The sequence below is a fragment of the Bactrocera dorsalis genome, chromosome 1 (genome assembly GCF_023373825.1).
Source record: "Bactrocera dorsalis isolate Fly_Bdor chromosome 1, ASM2337382v1, whole genome shotgun sequence".
Taxonomy (NCBI): Eukaryota; Metazoa; Arthropoda; class Insecta; order Diptera; family Tephritidae; genus Bactrocera; species Bactrocera dorsalis.
Genome location: NC_064303.1, coordinates 78,782,127 through 78,803,695, shown reverse-complemented (window position 1 = coordinate 78,803,695; position 21,569 = coordinate 78,782,127). Strand labels below are relative to the sequence as shown.

The 21,569-nt window shown below is 36.9% G+C and overlaps 1 protein-coding gene and 1 pseudogene across 6 annotated transcripts in view; both read right to left on the bottom strand.

Annotated features, from left to right (window-relative positions):
• Positions 1-21,569, bottom strand: part of LOC105223466 (nitric oxide synthase) — a 296,079-nt gene that overhangs the window by 27,002 nt on the left and 247,508 nt on the right. The gene's annotated exons all lie outside the window — the stretch shown is intronic.
• LOC125776834 (uncharacterized) lies at positions 9,584-16,737 on the bottom strand (annotated as a pseudogene).

Genomic DNA, 21,569 nt, shown 5'->3' with positions numbered 1-21,569 from the left:
AGTGACCGATGCCCAGAGGCGAATAACTGATAAGGAGCATGCAACAGCTTCTTTGTAAAATATGGTGGGACGAAAGCATGATCAACGATTGGAATTTAAGTGTGCTCTGCCCAACCCACAATTAGGAAGACCCCACAATCTGCGCCAACTACCGTGGGATAAAACAAACATGGCTTATAAGGTTTTATTAAGCGTATTGTGTGAAAGATTAAATCACACCGTCAACAAACTGATTGGACCTTATCAGTGTAGCTTTAGACCTGGAAAATCAACAACTGACCATATATTCACCATGCGCCAAATCTTGGAAAAGACGCGTGAAAAATAGATAAGGAGGCGAAGCAAACGGATCTGGTGGTGAACGAGAGCAAGACAAAATATATCCTGTCATCAAACAAATAGTCGCCCACGTCACTGTTAACAGTCATAATTTCAAAGTCGTAGATAATTTTGTCTATCAACACCAACAACATCGTCAGCCTCGAAATCCAACGCAGAATATCTCGTGCCAACAGGTGCTACTTCGGACCAAGTAGGCAATTGAGAAGTAAAACTCTCTCTCGACGAACAAAATCAAAACTCTATAAGTCACTCATTATTCCCGTCCTGCTATATGCTGTAGAAGAATGAACGATGACAACGTGGGATGAGTCAACGTTGCAAGTTTTCGAGAGAAAGGTTCTGCGAAAGATTTATGGTCTTCTGCGCGTTGGCCACGGCGAATATCGCATTCGATGGAACGTTGAGCTGTATAAGATATACGAAGATATTGACATAGTTCAGCGAATTAAAAGACAGCGGTTACGCTGGCTATATCATGAAAATACTCCAGCTCTGAAAATATTCGACGCAGTACCCGCCGCGGGAAGCAGAAAAAGAGGAAGACCTCCACTCCTTTGGAAAGACCAGGTGGGGAAGGACCTGACTTCGCTTGGAATCTCCAATTGGCGCCACAGTACGAAAAGAAGAAACGACTTGCGCACTCGGCTTGTTGTTAACTCGGTTATAACCGCGTAAGCGGTTTCCACGCAAGTAAAGAAGAAGAAGAGATTTTGGGGCTACTCGGGTATCTTGAAAATAACCAAATATGAAGTTAGTAAAATAACGCTAATTTCTAAGCGCAAACGACTTTGCATACAATTTATAGATAATCTATATATATGTGTGTACATTAGGGTGTTTTTTTTTTTACTATTCATTTTTTTCAATCCCATTATGAAATTTCCTTGGAAATACCTTAAAAAAATTCCCTGAAAATTTGAGCCCTTAATATTAACATTAAGGACAGGACCATTGCATGTAAAAATTTTCCATTGAAAATACAGGACAATAGTGATTTGTTATCTTTAAATTTATATAGTTCAGAAGCTGTTATGCCATCGCTTTGACTTTAGACGAATATGTATTCCTCAGAATTGAACACTCTATAAAAGTGCCCAAATGCTATCATTAATATTTCTCGAGATATTTGGCTTTTTAAGTAAGTCTTTATATAATTCAATGCATTCAGTGCAATTCGAATTTTATATGACGCTTGATTGGACGGCTAACTTCTAGTATGCCGAGAAAAATGGAGGGAGTTAAAGAGAATATAAATATTTCATGTCACATATGATGTGATATTTTTTTGTAATATGAACGATTTTTTATGAAGAAAACTTGAAGAAATTGTATTTCCTCTACACAAATGTCGCATTGATGAAATGACAAAGATGAGGCCAAAAAGTGTTTTTCCTAACTGAATAACTTTTTTTGATATTTTCGTAAGGAAATATATCAAACTACTACTCTTTTAACCCATTATTTAGAAAAAGCATAGTAGAAATATATTCATTTCATGGTTGATAAAGTTAACAAGTAATCTACAGATTCCTTTCTGCTAAAAATCAAAACAATGTTAAATTTTCCCTATGTGAGTTCCCTTGTAGAGAAATGAATTCCCCACTTGAAATATTCATTTCGTTCTTCATTCAGGGAAATATTTTATGGTGTAAAACCGATCATATAGAGTAAAGTCAGCCATATGTTCGGAAATCTTGATATTAGTTATATGTATAGTATAAGGGATAGGCCAAGTTTTCGCTCAATTATCTATTTTAGACACAAAGATACACTGTTATGAGTTAAGAGTGATATACAAGTATGCGGTACAAATTAAACCGGAAATTCGAAAATCTTTTTTATTAAATACTAGCTGACCCCGCAGCCGTTGTCCTGCATGAAATTATGTAGTTTGAAATGAAAAGAAAACTAAATTTATCATTTAATTTTTTCTTTTTCAATGTAACGCAGCTTTATAAACAACATTTTTCGGTTTCTGTTCCGGTGTACAGAAAAGATGGTTTTCCAACTCGTGAGCACGCTACGGCCACGTGAAAAACATAGCATTTCCAAAATTATGCCTCACACTAGTCTACTATCTTTAGGTCCTGTTGACTGTCATCTCAAATTCAATTTTCACTGGAAACGGAATGCGTTTGAACTGAAATGGCAAATCGTTAGAGCTCAAAGGAATTCGTAGGATCAAGCATTCTGTCCCTTTGTACTCGATAGGTGCGTCACAATCAGTCGGGTTCCATTACACAGTTTCGGTGCATGAAGATTGGGAAACATAATAACGACAAATCCTACTTTCAGACGCAAATGATGCGGTGGCATACCAAGCCTGTCTAAAGAATTAAGGAATACCACCGGATAATTTACGGCGTCGTCTTCATAGTCAAGACCAGTGTTTCCCAAAGTGGGCGATAACGCCCCCTTGTGGGCGCAGCAGGTGTCAAGGGGGGCGGTAAGAGACCCAGAAAGAAAATGGGGGCGTTGTGTAGAGGCCTGGGAGGTTATTTGCAATTTTACTTAGCTAAGAGGCCTCTTAGACAACGACTACATGAGCTCTCGACTCTCAACAACAACTTGTGAGCATCAACTAATATGAATTAAAAGATTGCTCAAACTCGGTTCTATATTTCTCTCCGCGTAGTTCATATATGAGAGATATATTTTATTGAATATAGAAAAAATGAAAATCATGTCCATCATTGGCTCCGTTTCATAACGGGGCATTTCTACAGGATAGAATTTATAGAATACTAACTGTCAAACGTATTGCTCTTGCCATTGCCAAATCTTTATGTGGGCATTTGCTATCATAATATAATCATTTGCGCAAAGGTGTAGGGTAGGTAGGTTCGAGCTGATGTAGCGCATGCTTTGAGCTCTTGAAAAATTTATTTTATCACTTGCGAAATGACGTCGGGTAGGTAGCTGATGTAGCGCACGTTTTGAGCTTTTGAACTCCTTAAATCTTTTATGTGGAAAATAAAAACAGGATCTTTATCCTTTCTCACAAATGTAGTTTTGGGGAAAATAAGATAATACGAAAAGGAGAAAGGTCCTTTTTTCACAAATGTATTTCTGGGAAAAATTAGATAATACGAAAAGGAGAAAAATCCTTTTTTTACAAATGTATTTCTAGGAAAAATAAGAATTCTTATTTTTGGACTACTGTATAATAATTGTGCTTAAGTATTCCTATATAAACAATGTAATATTTATTTTATATTCATTTGTGGTTTTGCGCGCAATAGATGAGCATTACTTACGCCTCCTTTACACTACTCGCGAAGTTAAACGTATTTCTCAAAGCAAAACAATGTCGGAAGTAAAAAAGAAGAGACGGCAATACTGTGCGGAATACATTAAATTCGGATTCATTGAAAATCCCACAAACCCATCCTCGCCTTTGTGTCTTCTACAGGGTAGGCCATTTAAAGTTGACCCATTTGTTTCTAAAAAAAAGAACAAAAGAAAACAATGTTTTTTGTTCATTTCAAAAATAATTTATTTTGGTCCAAGGGGATTTGTTTCAGCTAATATTTAAAAATTAGATCGCGTAAATGGGCACCTTTAGCTTTGACAGCTAAATGCACTCTTTTTTCGACATTTTCCATGACTTTGGCCAATGTTTCGGATGATATGGCGGCTGTTTCACGTCGAATGTTGGCTTTCAGTTGAGCTAAGGTCTTTGGCTTATTAGCGTATACCTTGGATTTCAAATAACCCCACAAATAAAAGTCTGGTGGCGTCAAATCTGGTGATCTCGGTGGCCAGTCAACATCACCATTTTTCGTTTCAGCCATTTCGATGGCCCATTTGCCAAAATTAAGGCGTCGCGGATAATCAGCTGGGTTTAGTTTTTGTGCCATTTGAATTTTATATGGAAACATCTTCAAATCTTTATGAATTATGCGTCGGAGAGTGGTGCGAGAGATGTCTAATTCCTGAGAGCGGCGATAACTCGATGTCGATGGAGTCTCCTCAATACTGGCTCGTACAGCTTCGATATTTTCATCAGAACGTCTTGTGCGTTGTCTGGATGCATGACTGGCATTACTGAGATTACCGGTGTTCACAAATTTTGCGTATAAAGACTTAATTGTGTTCTTAACTGGAGCACTTTTCACTTTATTTTTTTTGCGAAACGCACAATTGAAAAGTTATTTTGAATATAAAGCTGAACAATTTCAGCGCGTTCTTTTGGAGTGTACTGTTCCATGGTATAAATTGTCTTCGAATGACGCTTCTAACGCGGTATGACATTAGCCGATTTGTCAGCGCTGTTAAAAGTTACAGCGTTGCCAGATGGGTCAACTTTAAATGGCCTACCCTGTATGTCTAAAAACATTTTCGAATTAAGCAATGAAGCCTTCAAGACTGCAAAATCATTTCAATAAAATGCATCCAGATAAGAGAGAAAAGAATGTAGCATATTTTCAAGACCTAGAGAAGAAGCATAATACTCAGCCAAGTGTAGCAAATCTATTTTCGGCGGCTGCTAAGCAAGATGACGACGGACTTCGAGCGTCGTACAATATCTCTTTGTTAATTGCTCAAAAAGGCAAATCACATAACATCGGAGAAGAGTTAATATTGCCAGCAATAAATGAAGTAATAACTACCGTGCTTCATAAACCGGCCGCAGACATTATCTAAAAAATTCCTTTGAGTAATAATTCTGTGCAAAGACGAATTGATGAAATGGCTCAAAACATTGAAGATTCATTGTGCAATCACCTGAGGACAAGCCAATTCTCAATTCAGCTCGATGAGTCCACTTTACCAACTAATGAAGCATTGTTGTTGTCTTACGTGAGGTTTATTAAAGATGAGAAAATATGTGAAGAACTATTATTTGCAAGAAATTTAGAGACCGATACAAAAGGCGAAACCATATTCAATATATTGGAAAAGTTTTGCGATGAGAAAGAGTTTCTTTTGAAAAATAATATTTCAATTGCTACAGATGGCGCTCCGGCTATGATAGGGTGCCATAAAGGCTTAATAGCGCACTTAAAAAATAAAATTCCAGATGTCCTTGGTGTACATTGCGTTATTCATAGACAACATTTAGTTGCTAGAAACTTAAGTGAAAAACTATTTCAATCACTGCAATATGTCATCAAAGCAGTCAATAAAATCCGCAACAGCTCTTTGAATGATAGATTATTTCATCAGCTTTGTGTTACTAATGACGAGGATTTCAATCGTTTGTTGTTTCATACTGAAGTTCGTTGGCTATCAAGAGGCAATTGTCTGACTCGATTCTACAACCTGTTTGACTCTGTTATAGAGTTCTTGAAAACTAAACATACAGAATTTCAAGACAAGCTCATAACATCAAAGAATGATATAGCTTACATGACAGACCTGTATAAATTGTTCAACGACATGAATCTCCAACTGTAAGGCGATAAACTAAATTTAATTAAAACAAAAACCGTCATTGCTGCTTTCGCAGCCAAACTGTTTCTACACAAAAAAATCTGGGCAGACGTGAGTTTCACAATTTTCCGAATTTATCAGTATCATGCAGTAACGACGAATTGTTTGCCTACTGCCAACGTTTGGAAAACCTTCACATTGACTTCACCGAACGATACCAGGACATTTTGAACTTTGAAATACCAGTCTGGGTGTTGGATCCGTTTTCAAATGTCAACACAGCAATGTCACCTCAGCTGGAAGAAGAACTTATAGAATTGACAACAAACGAGGAAATAAAAATCAAGTTCAAAAATGGTTACCAAGAATTTTGGCTACAAAAACCGATCTCGCAATTGTACTCTGGATTTTGGTCAATCGTTCAACGATTCTTGATAGCATTCCCATCGTCATATTTGTGTGAACGTGGATTTAGTGCTGTGACAACACTGCTTACTAAAAATAGAAATCGTTTGCTTGTTACCGAACGTGGCGACTTGCGACTGTTCTTGAGTAAATTGGAACCTGATATTAACAAATTTATTAAACAGCATCAGATTCATCCTTCATATTAGTTTTTATATATGGATCGTTTATTTTAGTTTTATTTTTAATAAAAGATTCTCTGTTTTAATACTATAAAGTTGTGTTTCAATAAACATTCTTATTGGCAGGCGGAGCCCGTAAGAGTTAACTTAAGACCTAAGCGCCGTTGTATGTTACCTACTGCGCCCAGGTTTCAATTTGCTGGTTATAGTAAAAGTTTCGTTTAGAATTCTATGTTAATATACATATATAGGTCACAATAATTAATCCGAAGTTATAGTGGTTTTTAAATAAGTGAAAAAAGGGGGGCGCTAAAAAAATATTTATTCTCAAAGTGGGCGTTCGGTTCGAAATGTGAAAATCCGCTTTTTTATCGACAAATTTTGTTCAGCGATGAGGCTCATTTCTGGTTGAATGGCTACGTAAATAAGCAAAATTGCCGCATTTGGGGTGAAGAGCAACCAGAAGCCGTTCAAGAACTGCCCATGCATCCCGAAAAATGCACTGTTTGGTGTGGTTTGTACGCTGGTGGAATCATTGGACCGTATTTTTTCAAAGATGCTGTTGGACGCAACGTTACGGTGAATGGCGATCGCTATCGTTCGATGCTAACAAACTTTTTGTTGCCAAAAATGGAAGAACTGAACTTGGTTGACATGTGGTTTCAACAAGATGGCGCTACATGCCACACAGCTCGCGATTCTATGGCCATTTTGAGGGAAAACTTCGGACAACAATTCATCTCAAGAAATGGACCCGTAAGTTGGCCACCAAGATCATGCGATTTAACGCCTTTAGACTATTTTTTGTGGGGCTACGTCAAGTCTAAAGTCTACAGAAATAAGCCAGCAACTATTCCAGCTTTGGAAGACAACATTTCCGAAGAAATTCGGGCTATTCCGGCCGAAATGCTCGAAAAAGTTGCCCAAAATTGGACTTTCCGAATGGACCACCTAAGACGCAGCCGCGGTCAACATTTAAATGAAATTATCTTCAAAAAGTAAATGTCATGAACCAATCTAACGTTTCAAATAAAGAACCGATGAGATTTTGCAAATTTTATGCGTTTTTTTTTAAAAAAGTTATCAAGCTCTTAAAAAATTACCCTTTATATCACACAATCACCGACATCTTCGGACAAAAGTCAGTTATAGGTACCGGGGTCTAAATATTCGGGACCTAAGAACTTGAACAGTTGTTATTGGATTTAAACAATTTTGGGTCACAAGGTTCCACACACTAAAGACATTATTCGTGCAAAACTTTATCCCGTTTATTAATTGCTTCTTGATTTGTGTACTGGAAACTGAACGAAGCAATTAGATCCCGAGATATGGGATTTCACCGATGTGCGGTGCTATGCCCATTGTCAAGTTTTTACACCGGCTCCCATAAAGTTCTTTCATACCATCTTGGTGGTAAAATTTAATGTCTCTGGCGTATGTATTTAGTTATTGATTTATCGCGATTTAGTAGTTTTTCATAGTATCCTTATATGGCCAGTGAGCGGCGTTATCCTCTGATTTCATCCGTTGTTACACTGTCCTTCTACCGACAGTGTTTATATAAAATTTGTACTCAGTAAATTTTTGTAGCTTAAACGGTTTAGGAGATATGTGCAATAAACTTTTTTGAGTGCGGGGACACACCCACTTTTTCAAAAAAAATTGCTTACAGGTGCCCCTTGCTGCTACAGTCCTCTGTACAACCGCTTGATGGATAAATCTATAATACTCTTTAGCAACTGGTTGCAAGAGTATAAAAACTGTAATTTTACATAGAAGTTTGCAGTCATAAGCAGCACCAGTGAGGAAACAGTTTTCAAAAGTGGGTGTGGCCTCGCCCTTTAATAAGGTTATTGTAAATATCTCATAAACCTCTTAAGCAACAAAACACAGGACAAATGCCTTAAACATCTCTACCGACGCTGTAAAAATTGATAAAAACGGATGATAACCACGCCCCCTCCCTATATAATGGAATTATGAAAAACTAACGAGAGCGCGATAAATCAACAACTGAATACACCAGAGATATTAAATTTTACCCGAGATGGTATGAGAGATAGGAGGGAGGAAGAGGGAGAGATAGGAGCCGATGCCAAAATTGATATCATGGGACCTGCTCTGTCAATTCCAACTTAATTCGGTGTTATATACTTATAGTATATATAAAATTGCTAAGATTTCAAGCCTCTAGTTGATATTTTGCACCTTAAGGCATTTCACTGGTTATACCCAAACTTAGCAAATGGTTATAACATCACATTAAAGACTTTATGACTATTCGACGAAGTACCCGCTGGAGGAAGTTGAGGAAGAGGAAGACCTCCACTCCGTTGGAAAGACCAGGTGGAGAAGGACTACACTTGGAATCTCCAATTGGCACCAAACAGCGAAGAGGAAGAACGACTGTTGCAAACTCGGCTATAACCGCGTAACCGGTGTCCACACCAATAAAGAAGAAGAATGAAATTGCAATTTTTCGTTAGAGCGCCAAATTGAGACGATCCTTATCGATAGATACAAAAATGCACCAATTATCGCCAAAGTAACACTAAATTAATTTGATTTTCCCTACAAGTTGAGTTTTTAATAAAGCATAAGGTTTTATTGGAAATGCAGGAACTGCAATAATCCCACTAAAAAAGGAAAATACAAGTAAGTTTTCTGATGATGTGAAATTAATGAAAATTTTAGTTTGTGTATAACAGACTTCTTACAATTTAACGGCACAAATGATAGTTATCAGAAGATGAAGAAATTAAGGGAGTTTTACTATCGTACAACAAGACATCCATTAATAAATACAACTTATTTTAGCTTGGTGATATGACATCGGATGGCATTATTGGACACGGTGTACACAGATTAGTGAAGCTTGCAAGAAGATTCATGGATGTCGACTGCAATTGCTTTGAGTATAAACGTGAAAATTCAAAATTCTCGGATAACTTTGGGAATCCAAAAGTTACATACGTACATAAATCTAAGTGTTGACTGTATCCTAAAATTTTGTAGTAAAAATGACTAAAACGCGCATTTTTCTAAAGTTTCATACTGTATAAATTTGTATATACTTAAAATATGTTGATACAGAGTAAAATAGTTTTGTTCACCTAACGGTTTTTTGTTTCACCTAAAACTACTTGAGATAGATATGGAGTTATATACATATACTTGTATGTACTATATACTATATACATATAATAAGCAGTAATTCGTTGATTCAAGCGATAATTTGAACAAAAATTTAGATATTCTGTTGAAACGTGGTAAATATGTAGATAGCCGAAATCGGACCATTGTCACCCCACGAAACGCGAGATAATTTATACCTGTATGTCACAATCAAATATGTATTTGACAGTACTCTGTCAAGTAAGAATTTCGCAAAATATTATTTTTATTTTTATTTTGAAGTTTTTAACGTATTCAACTTTTGTTATCCACATGTATCCAAGCTAATGTTTGAATATTGCATAACGGCAGCTTTAAGCTATGCAATGACTTTTGGTTGAGTCGATCTCCAATAACACTGTCCAACAAATGAAGACTTTTTGAATGGAACAGAATTGCGACCCTATAATTCTGAAAGGGTATGTTGAGTAGATCATTTTTGTAGAATAAACTTATGGTCCAGCACGTCTGAGTTTTTTTTTACAGTGGGTCAAAATTTTCATTTTTTGGTCGAAGGGAGCATTATACTATATGAAAAAAATGTTGTAAGTTAATGTCTGAGAGAATTCTTATGGTCAGAGTTGTATTGTGGAATTGTATGAGGATTATTTTTGTGGAAGATCTTAACCCTCTAACTGGTTTCTTTATGGGTCAATTTGACCCTTTTTTCGAGAAAATCAAAAAATATCCTTTAAAAAAGGACATTTAAGGATTAAAATATTCTACGAAAATGTTTGGCGGAAAATTTCAGGAGGGGTCACCAAAGACACCATTGTTGTAAATAAAGCTCTTTACGATTGATAAAAAAATTATAATTTTGTTTTAATAGGGGTTTATTATAGTATGTACATATTTATTTTTTTTTGCTTCAGCAGTAGTAGGACAATGGATTAAAGATTAAACTTAATATGCTTTCCTGTATTTAGCTTGACGTGAATGTTCCGATGTGTCAAGGTTTCTGTACAAGCCCCATACGTATTCAGCAAGCATTACACTTTGGGATTTCCCTTTGAATCTTTCTTCCAATACCTTTATATCCTGATGAAACCTTTCACCGTGTTCATCTGAAACCGCTCCAAGGTTTTCTTTAAAAAAATTGAGATGAGAGTGCAGAAAATGCAGCTTTAGTGACATCTTAACGCCAATATTGTTAAAACCGATTAGCATGCTTTCAATATTTTCTGCATAGTTTTGTGCTTTTGAGTTTCCAAGGAATTCTGATATAACCAGCTGCATAAAGTCAAATGCTGTCTTTTGCATATCCGACAGATGACCATAAAATTCTTCATCTTGTAATAATTTTTTTATATCGGGTCCAACGAGCATTCCTAGAAAAGGTAATTTACATTAAATGAAATAAATTATTTCTTAAAACCGTATTTTACCTTCTTTTAATTTTGCTGCAGATAATCTGGGGAAAATTGTTTGAATGCGTTTGAAAGCATATCCTTGTGTATTTAAGCTTTTAATAAAATTTTTCACCACGCCCAACTTAATATGCAGCGGTGGAAGTATGACCTTATCTTTTGGGACAAGAGATTCATGGATACATTCAAGTCACCAATAATATTTTCTTTACGTTCTTCGAAATATTTAATATGATAATGGCTGCTGGAAGCACGTGAATCCCTTTTACAAAGAAAGCACATATATTTTGTGTATCCTGTTTGCATTCCAGTCAATATTGCAATCATTTTGAAGTCTGCGCATACTTCCCATTTATATTTATAGTATTCAATTTTATTTAAGAGATTTGAAATATTTGCGTATGTTTCCTCCTTTTTTGTGGAATACGCAACCGGTATTGATGGATGCTGATTTCCATTGTGCAGTAAAACTGCTTTTAAGCTGTGTTTTGAACTATCTATAAATAGTCGACAAGCGGAAGAGTCCAGTGGAAGCTTTAGATATTTTAGAACCTCTTCAATACTGCAACAGTATACAAGTTCTTCTGGTTTTTTAAAATAACTTTCCAAATCGGCGTGTCTTTTTCTTGGCGATGTAACTTTTACATCGGCTTTTATCAAATTCCTGTTTTTCAATCTGGAACATAATATTTCAGCTTTCTCTTTTGTTAGTCCTAAATCTCTTACAAGATCTTCAAAATAAGCTTGGTCTATCAAATTAGGACATATGTTTAAACCACCAGGAGGCAAGTAACTTATATCTGATATGTTTTCAACCGCCGCTGTTATTTCTGTATTGGCGTATGTCATATTGGCCGAAAATGTATGTGTAGGCGGTTGAGGCACCGGAACACCTTCACATCGCACTTCTGGTAAAATGACATTATTTGTTGCTTCGTATGTCATTATCGCGTAGTGCCTTTGGCTTCTACCAAATTTGTAATTTACGCAGAAATAGCATGTATCTGATTTGTGATTTTCAGGTTCAATCCATGTAATAGGCGCAGAAAATGGCAGCGCCTTAGTACCGCCTTTGTACCAGGTCAAAAGACCACTTTCGCAAGTAGTACATACAGTTTTTGGTATCCAAGCTTCACATAAAAATCGTATTCCAAAGAAAAGAAAATATGGTTCTTCAATTTTAGGGAATATCTTTCTTCTGCTTTGAAGGTGCGTAAAATGTCCACAAATAAAACAAAACCAATCTCTTAATTTGCAAACAGAATCCGCCATGCTTATTTAAGCTTTAATTGTTCTTTTTTTATATTCTTCTTCTTCTTTACTGGCGTAGACACCGCTTACGCGATTATAGCCGAGTCAACAACAGCGCGCCAGCCGTTTCTTCTCTTCGCTACGTGGCGCCAATTGGATATTCCAAGCGAAGCCAGGTCCTTCTCCACTTGGTCCTTCCAACGGAGTGGAGGTCTTCCTCTTCCTCTGCTTCCCCCGGCGGGTACAGCGTCGAATACTTTCAGAGCTGGAGTGTTTTCGTCCATTCGGACAACATGACCTTTTTTATATTAAGTTTAGTAAAAATCACACCCGATATGAACTGCTTAGTAAGTCAATTATGCTTAATTTTATCACACCCGATTTGTAAGTCACAGCTGACTAGACGCGAGAACTCAGTGTTTGGCCTGACCGAACTTGACGACGTTTTCACCTACTTTGTGTATGTTGGCGTGTAATTTTTTTATCAATCGTAAAGAGCTTTATTTACAACAATGGTGTCTTTGGTGACCCCTCCTGAAATTTTCCGCCAAACATTTTCGTAGAATATTTTAATCCTTAAATGTCCTTTTTTAAAGGATATTTTTTGATTTTCTCAAAAAAAGGGTCAAATTGACCCATAAAGAAACCAGTTAGAGGGTTAAGATCTTCCACAAAAATAATCCTCATACAATTCCACAATAGAACTCTGACCATAAGAATTCTCTCAGACATTAACTTACAACATTTTTTTCATATAGTATAATGCTCCCTTCGACCAAAAAATGAAAACTTTGACCCACTGTAAAAAAAACTCAGACGTGCTGGACCATAAGTTTATTCTACAAAAATGATCTACTCAACATACCCTTTCAGAATTATAGGGTCGCTATTCTGTTCCAAAAATGCTGTTGGACAGTGTAATTTTTAATTGTTTTTTTTCCAGATCGAGTTTGCTCTATATCAAAAATTGAGTTATTTGAAGAATGGCGAAAATATAAAAAAAAAGAAATTCTCGGTTAGTGGAATATGTTTTGATGTTTTGAGAAAATTTAGTGGTACAAATGTAACGCCTGATACACAAAGGCACACACAGTTAAAAATTTCGAGTGTTTCGTCAAAATTTTCCAAAAAAATGGACTGCAGCCAATATCGCAGTTGGTTAGAAGGAGCAGATTTATAATTTCACCTACGAATAGAACATCCCTGTCCTACCTCATCAACTGAAAATAATCGACCTCAAGGTAGACCAAAAAAAATTTGAAGAGTCGTCTTTTAAAACGAAAAAACGGAGGGTCGAAGACTTACTATAATCACGAAGTGCCATCGAGTTGACCGTAGCCGCTGAAGAAGCAAATAGCTTGAGGGGTAATAGAAACGTAGCTACTTCGATTAGAGAACGTTTGAAACCTACAGAAAATAAGAAGTCTGGTAATACAGACGCGAAAATGGTCATTGAAGGCAGGACATAAAGTTTTTCCATCCTATTTAAGTTTACGTAAGATTATATATACATACCTAAAATTTGTGTTGCCCTGCAGATGAGCATATCTTGGTAACAGAAACGTGCACCGAAATTAAACCTCAAGCCATTTTGCATAAAACCGCTAAACGTTTAATTGAAATGTAAAGTGAAGTTTTCAAACAAAATATATCTTCTAATTCGTCATTCACACTAATCAGCAAATGGGGATGTGACGGGAGCTCCGGCCATAGCGTTTATAAACAGAAATACGAGAACTGCGTTGCTACTGATGAGTATGTGTTTGTTTTTGCTATTGTTCCATTGAGATTGAGTGACGATGCCAGCCAAAATATTTTGTGGCAAAACCTGCGGCCTTCTTCTACACTCTATTGTTGCCCAATTAAGCTGATTTTTTTTTAAGGAAACAACTGATTTTACTACATCAGAAACTAACAAGGTTCTGGAAGAAGTATCTCATCTTCTTGCAACACTTCGTAATAATCGCGGTTCTCAAATTTTGGTAAAACATAATCTTTTACTTACAATGGCAGACGAAAAAGTATGTAATGCTTTGACTCGTACACTTTCTTCACAAAAATGTTACATCTGTGGTGCTACTCCAAAAACTCCCAAACTGATGAATGGAGAATTAAAAGACGTAGTGGTTAAAAAAGAGCATTACAGTTTCGGTTTGTCTACTTTGCACGCCTGGATTCGTTCCTTTGAATGTTTGTTACACATTTGTTATCGTTTGGACATAAAAAAGTGGCAAGCTAAAAGCGATATAGAAAAGGCTAGTGTAAAACAGTGTTGGGAAGAAGTAAGGCAAAAGTTTAAAAACCATATGAGACTTATAGTAGACACACCGAAACCTGGATATGGGAACTCTAATGACGGAAATTCGGCTTGCAGGTTCTTTATGGATCCGGAACTGAGTGGGGAGATTACCGGATTGGATATTAATTGCAATAAATTCGAAAATCTATGTTCCAAAACCAGAATCCTTTATCTTAATTTATTTTCGTGGTACTATATGCCAGTCGCCGTGTTCAAAATCCTGGTATATAGAACAAAGGTAATTAGAACTTGCATTATTTCAATCGGGCAACTCTCGGAGGAATCTCAAGAGGCCCGTAATAAGGACTGCCGTAGATTTCGCGAACACCACACCAGAAAGCAGTCACGTGTAGCCACGAAATTAGATTTACTATATATGCTTTTAATAACATCCGATCCGTAATCAACTCACTCATAGAAGATCCCAGAAAAAGAACAAATAAATTACCGGTGGGCGTTCTAAATTTAATTGTCCTGCCTTCAATACCATCAAAAGTAACACGTCAGTAACATGTGACCATAACGATAAAGATTATCTAGTATCTGATTCAGATGAATCTAACATTGATGATTAGTTATTTAATGAGTAATGATATAATAGTATTAAATATTTTGTTGTTGTATGTTATTGTTATTTTTATGTTATTGTTATTATTAGGTCTGTTCGTAGAAAAACCCCTTATTAGTCAACGCGTTTCTCATTAGTTGAAATGTAATGGACTTACAAACAGTTTTCTATGCATTTCAACCAATGAAAAAGGCGATGATTAGTAAGGGATTTTCTACGAACACATCTATTATTGTTATTGTAAATTTCTCTACGTTCAGGTAAATGTTATCGTATATTCTGAAATTTAAAAAAATATTTCAATATATTTTTTACACAATTTTTTGTTTTCTACTCGTAAAACTAAAAAAATATATTAATTTATTCAATGAAACTTAAAATAATTAATCAACACAACCAAAATAATTAAATTTCAAACTCAGTCACCGACTAACATTCGTGCTGAGCAGTTGTGTCGTTGTTATCTCCGAGTCTCCGCTAATCATTTAGCAACCCGCGTGTGCTTCTACTTTGCTTAAGCTACTCTTGCAAACATATTTGGTTTGCCGTATATACATAAGTGAGTAAGAAAAACTTAATCACAGAATTGTGAGTGTGAGTGTTCTTTGATCAAAAATGCCCCAAGGGGCTACCCATTTCGGGGACAATAGGTTTGCTCTGCTTGCCCAGAGTCCCCAACCTAAGCGTAAAAAAGCGAATCAAAAACTGTCGGAAATTTTTCCTACTCTTCCACCTACAAAAAAAGACGATCCAAAATTTATTGTGCTAAAATCTGACGATACTTCCAAGCCTCTTTCAAAAATCTCGTGTTTTCGTGTTCACAATGCTATTTTATCCATAAGCAAAAACATAAACAAAATCAGTGAATTGCGTGATTGAAGCCTACTTATTCTGGTAAATAACAAACTCATTGCTGAGAAATTTATAAAAACCAAACATCTTCCCTCAATTGGATCAGTCACGGCGACCTATCATGAACACCTTAACTCCAATAAAGGTACGATCTATGCACCATTCCTCATAGACGTCCCGGAAGATGAAATAATTGAAGGCCTAAAGTCATATGAAGTGTCCTCTGTCTACAAACTCAAACGAGTAGTTGATGGTGTAGAAAAATACACTGGAGTAACGCTTATCTCTTTTAACTCCTACTCTCTTCCTACAAAAATTGACATCGCATGGAGAATGACCTCTGTGCGTCCTTATATTCCAAATCCAATGCGATGCAAATCGTGCCAGAAATTGGGACACACGGCCAAACACTGCCGAAACTCTCCAATGTGCGTTATTTGCAGTCTTCCAATACACTTCCCTGAAAACTGCCAGCGTACGATGTGTATGAACTGCTCCGGGGATCACCCGTCTTCCGCCAACTCTTGTCCTAAGTTTCAGCAAGCAAAAGAAATACTGAAAATAAAAACCTTGGAAAAATGCAGCATGCGAGATGCTGTTAAAAAGTACAAAGACACTCTTCCAACCAACACCTTAACTGAATCATATGCTAATGCACTAAAAACAGCAACTCAAATTACACCGCACTCAACCTCAAATAATACAAACGTCAACCACACCACAAATAAAAAAAATAATCAGTACACAGAAAACTGCTCAGCAACTATCTCCACTCCTTCCATTAGTGAACACAACTCTCCACCGATAATAAATAACAACGACATTCCCATAAACAATAACTTTGCAATTGATCTTACCTCTCTCAGTCCAACAACATCTTCCCTAATTTTCAGCACTCTAATATCGGTATTCTGCGTGAGACGATTGTAGCATACTGTAAAGTAGTATACTCTATTTGCCAGAATACCAAAATGAGACTTCTGACTAACAGAATCACTAAATTACTATAGTCACTATTAGAGACATGAGACAATCGTCTCACGCAGAATACCGATATAAATTCCATCAATAAACATCCAACAGCCAACAATAATCCACCTAACTCAAATGCATTCCACAACAGCTATATGCATGATTCTGATACACCCACAATACACCAACATTCCAGGCAAAAAGAACAAAATAACACAGAAAATAACGAAGTTGAATACAGCAAAGATTCTCAATAATCACTTGAGTGAGCTTTCAACAGTTGACACTCAGCCAAGCTGACAACTCATTCTAGTTGATATCTCATTCTCTCTTAAGCTTTCTCATCTTCTTCCTTTTTCAATCTTTCTAGTTATCTTTAATCTAAGCGCTTAATAAAGTACTCCCTTAACATGTGTACGATAATGCAATGGAACCTAAATGGTCACATTAACAATTACAACGAACTTCAGCTCTTAATTAAAGATTACGCACCATCAATAATACTCTTAAACGAAACACATATCGCTTACAAACAAACCGCTCATACCCCCAAACAATACGTTGGTATATTCCACAACCTTCCACATAACAAAACAAATAAACAAGGCATTGGAGTTTTACTAAGAAGGGACATTCCACACAAAGTGAAACATATCCAGTCAAACTTGGCTGTGCTATCGATTGAAATATTTCTAACACAAAGAATTCACGTAATATGCTTATATATTCCACCTGACCAACACTTCACCACAAACGATATCATGCAAATAACCAGTCAATTTCCTTCCACAATGATCCTGGCCGGTGACTTGAATGCATAGAGCCCGATATGGGGTTCAACGACAGTAAACTCCAGAGGAAAACATATCGAAAACGTAATCCTTTCCTCAAACTTAATCTCCTCAAACAATGGCTCAGCCACCCATTTTTCAACTTTCTCCACCCTTTCTCATGTTGACGTTACTTTGTGTACAGATACGCTCGCCGCCAAATGTGAATGGAACATACTAGACTACTTACATGGAAGTGACCACTTCCCCATAATACTAAAAGTACACTTGGGACCAACAAACAAATGCTTTAAACCAAAAAATATTTTCAAAACCGACCACGCTGACTGGGTGAAATTCCAAACTCTCTGCAGAGCTAAATGTGATAAAAGCCCAACAGCAGCAAATCCCAACCAGGAAACCGCTCGAATAACAAAAATTATTCGCTCAGCAGCAAACGATTCCATTCCACAAACTTATCATTCAAAAATTTCTAAAAATATCCCTTGGTGGAATAAACAATTAGCTTCTTTAAGAACAAAAAAACAAGCTGCGTGGTATGACTACAAACGATGCCGCACACTAGAAAAACTCATTTGCTTCAAAAAAGCCAATGCCTACTTTCGTCGATCCGTCAAACAAGCCAAGCGCAAATGTCTCGAAGATTTTACGCTCAAAATCAATCCTTCTTCCAATCTGAGACAAATCTGGGCTGACCTCAAAAAGTTAGCTGGTTCGCCCACCTTGTCAGCAATCAGGTGCTTAAACTTGCCTTCAGGTCACTTAAACAACCCAATAGATATCGCAGAAGAATTTGTCAACAATTTTTCCAACAACAGTTCTGACAACAATTTCAGCACTCAGTTTCAAGCCCTCAAATCATCCACACTTTCAGAAAACGTCTCTATGTCTCCATCCATGTCACCCTCAGCAAAACAAATCGATTCCAGTGTTCAATTAGTTGAGTTTGAGTATGATCTATCCGGAGTAAGCGGCAAAACCCCCGGTTTAGATAAAATATCTTACCCTATGATCAAAAACATGCCAATTGAGCTCAAGCAACGAATCGTCAAACTTTACAATAAAATACTGGACACCGGTATTTATCCCCAATTTTGGAAGACATCGGGCGTAATCCCTATTCTTAAACCCAATAAAGAATCAACAGATATCGACAGCTATAGACCAATCTCTCTCCTACCATGCTTAGGCAAACTTTTCGAAAAAATAATTGCGAACCGGCTGTCGTGGTACGCCCAGCGAAATGAGTTGATGACACCTAATCAAGTCGGTTATAAAAGAAGCCAAGGCACGTTAGATGTATTACTCCACCTCGATCACTCCGTCTGCAACGCTCTGTCCAGTAGGAATCATTTATCTATATTATCCTTAGATTTCAACAAAGCCTTTGATAAAATTGGCGCCCACATTGTGCTGCGGCAATTAAAAAACTGGAAGATCGGTCCGAAAATTTTGAATTTCGTTAAAAGCTTTCTCACTAACCGCAAATTGAAAGTAAATGTTAATGGATTCTTCTCCTCCACACTTCCACTCTCAAACGGCACGCCGCAAGGTTCGCCACTTTCAACATTCCTCTTCATCACTGCCTTTGATGAGATAAGTCGAATAATAAACACACACAAAGGCATCGAGCACCAAATGTATGCAGACGATGTCGTAATTTACACCAATCGTTCCGACCTCAACGCATCCGAACATACATTTTCCAATATCCTTAAAGAAATCTCTGAATGGTCGCTAATTTCCGGTGCACAGCTATCACTAGAAAAAACGCATATCCTCCATATATGCAGAAAAACAAATTGCAGCGGAATAAAACTTTGCTTTAACAACACTAACATAGAATGTACAAAAGAATTAAAAATTCTAGGATTAGTTTTTGACTCTAAGTATAATTTTAATTCGCATTGTAAATACATTAGAAACTCTTTGCAATCAAGATTAAACATTGTAAAATATCTTTCGTGAAAATACTCGTTAATACATCCAAATACGCTCAACAGTGTTTTCAGATCACTTCTTCTTTCTAAGATCGACTATGCACTTCCGCTTTACGGACGAAGTTCGAAGAACAACATCAAGCTTATATGTGCCCCATACCACTGCGCGATACGCCGTAGCCTCAGAGCTTTTCCAACATCACCAATTGAAATCATTCTTGCGGAGTCAGGTCTACCAAGTGTACAAAATAGGATTGAAGACGCAACCCACCGACTGCTATCAAAAGCGGTTGAAAGCACAAACTCATCGCTGACCAAGGCCTTTGCTACGTCTCTGAGGCGTACCAGGCTTCCAAGAGTTCTTTCAGCAATAACAAAATGCGTTATCTTTGCAAAAAAAAATTCTCTTCCACTGTCTGTGGGGAATAAAGTAAAGCCCCTTCATCCTCATTGGCTAATCCCGTGTGAATCACTCCCCAACAAACTATCCAAGCTGCCCAAACAGAACACACCAAACGATGTTTTCAAAAAAACGTTTTTTGAAATGGAGCATGAATACGAAAAAAATGGCTGGAAGTTGATCTTCACAGAGGGATCTAAGCCATCCGAATACACTTCCTTTTCCGTGGTCACGAACACAGGTAATACAATCTGCAACTGGCTTCTTCCTCATGTGTGTTCGGTTTTCTCAGCAGAGGCATCTGCCATATTGAAGGCGGTCGAGCATGCAAAAAAACACAATGGTAAATACCTCATTTGCACCGACAGCAAGTCTTGCATCTCAGCTATTAAGTCGTTATCTAATTACAATCCGATAATAAGCAAAATCAGAGACGCCTTGATCAGCGCTCCGAGAAAAATCAAAATAATGTGGATTCCGGGCCACGTGGGAATAACCGGCAATCACCCCGCTGACGCCGCTGCCAAAAGGGTCAAAAACATACCGGCTCTTACTTACAACTATCTTTCGAAACAAGACATACGCAACTTCATCAAACACAAAAGGCTCGAAGAAAACTTAAATGCTTGGAAACTACACACCCATAGTTACACCATCATCAACCCAGATAGAATACCAACCTTGTATGGGCCCACCACGAAAATAAGCGCCATCAAAGCATACACTCGCCTCAGGATCGGACACACCATCCTAACTCACTCGCATATACTTATGGGAAAATCCCGTTCCAATTGCCCTTTTTGTGACAACTCCGTATCAATTCAACACATACTAGCAGACTGCCCAGTAATCCACTCAACAACACACTACTCTGACAACATTGACTTACCACAAGCATTAAAAAATCCCTCAGATAAAAATGTAATGATTATATATAAATTTTTAAAAGATAGAAATTTACTAAAATACATCTAACACACTAACAACTAACTAACACAATTATAGTACCTAAGCTATTAATAAGGCGGCTGAAGGCCTAGTAGCCAGTGCTGCGATTTCATGTATTTATATAATAAATATTTTATTGTATAAATGATTATAAAATAAAATAAAATAAAATAAAATAAAATAAAAAATAAAAATTTCAAACTAAAATATTTTTGTACCCCTAGCTTGGCGGGAACGATTCAACGTTTGCGAGCTATTCACAATTAAATCCGTATGGTAGCATGCCATATTGACGAGTTAAAGAATTACCTAAGCTTTTCTTAACTTTATTTCTAATAATATAGGTAAGTGAACAAAGTCCGGGTACAACATTTTATTCTCTTGCAACTTGCAAGGATTAAAGCCAATAAAGTACCCTCAGGTACATAAGGCCTGTTAGTTATATGAGGTCTAGGGGGAGTTTTCACCTGATTTTATTCATTCTAAGCACAAATATGCACCGTTCAAAGGAAATCCCGCTTCTCTAATATATATTAAGATAACTCACTAATTGACCCGTAAGATTGGCCCCATTAAAACCATTTGCAGTACACAGACATAATACTATCAGGAAAGGATTCTATCTGAATTTCAGTTATAAATGTGATACATTGTCCATTTTCGGTAAAAACTCAACTTTAGGTCTGGGGTTAAAAGGTT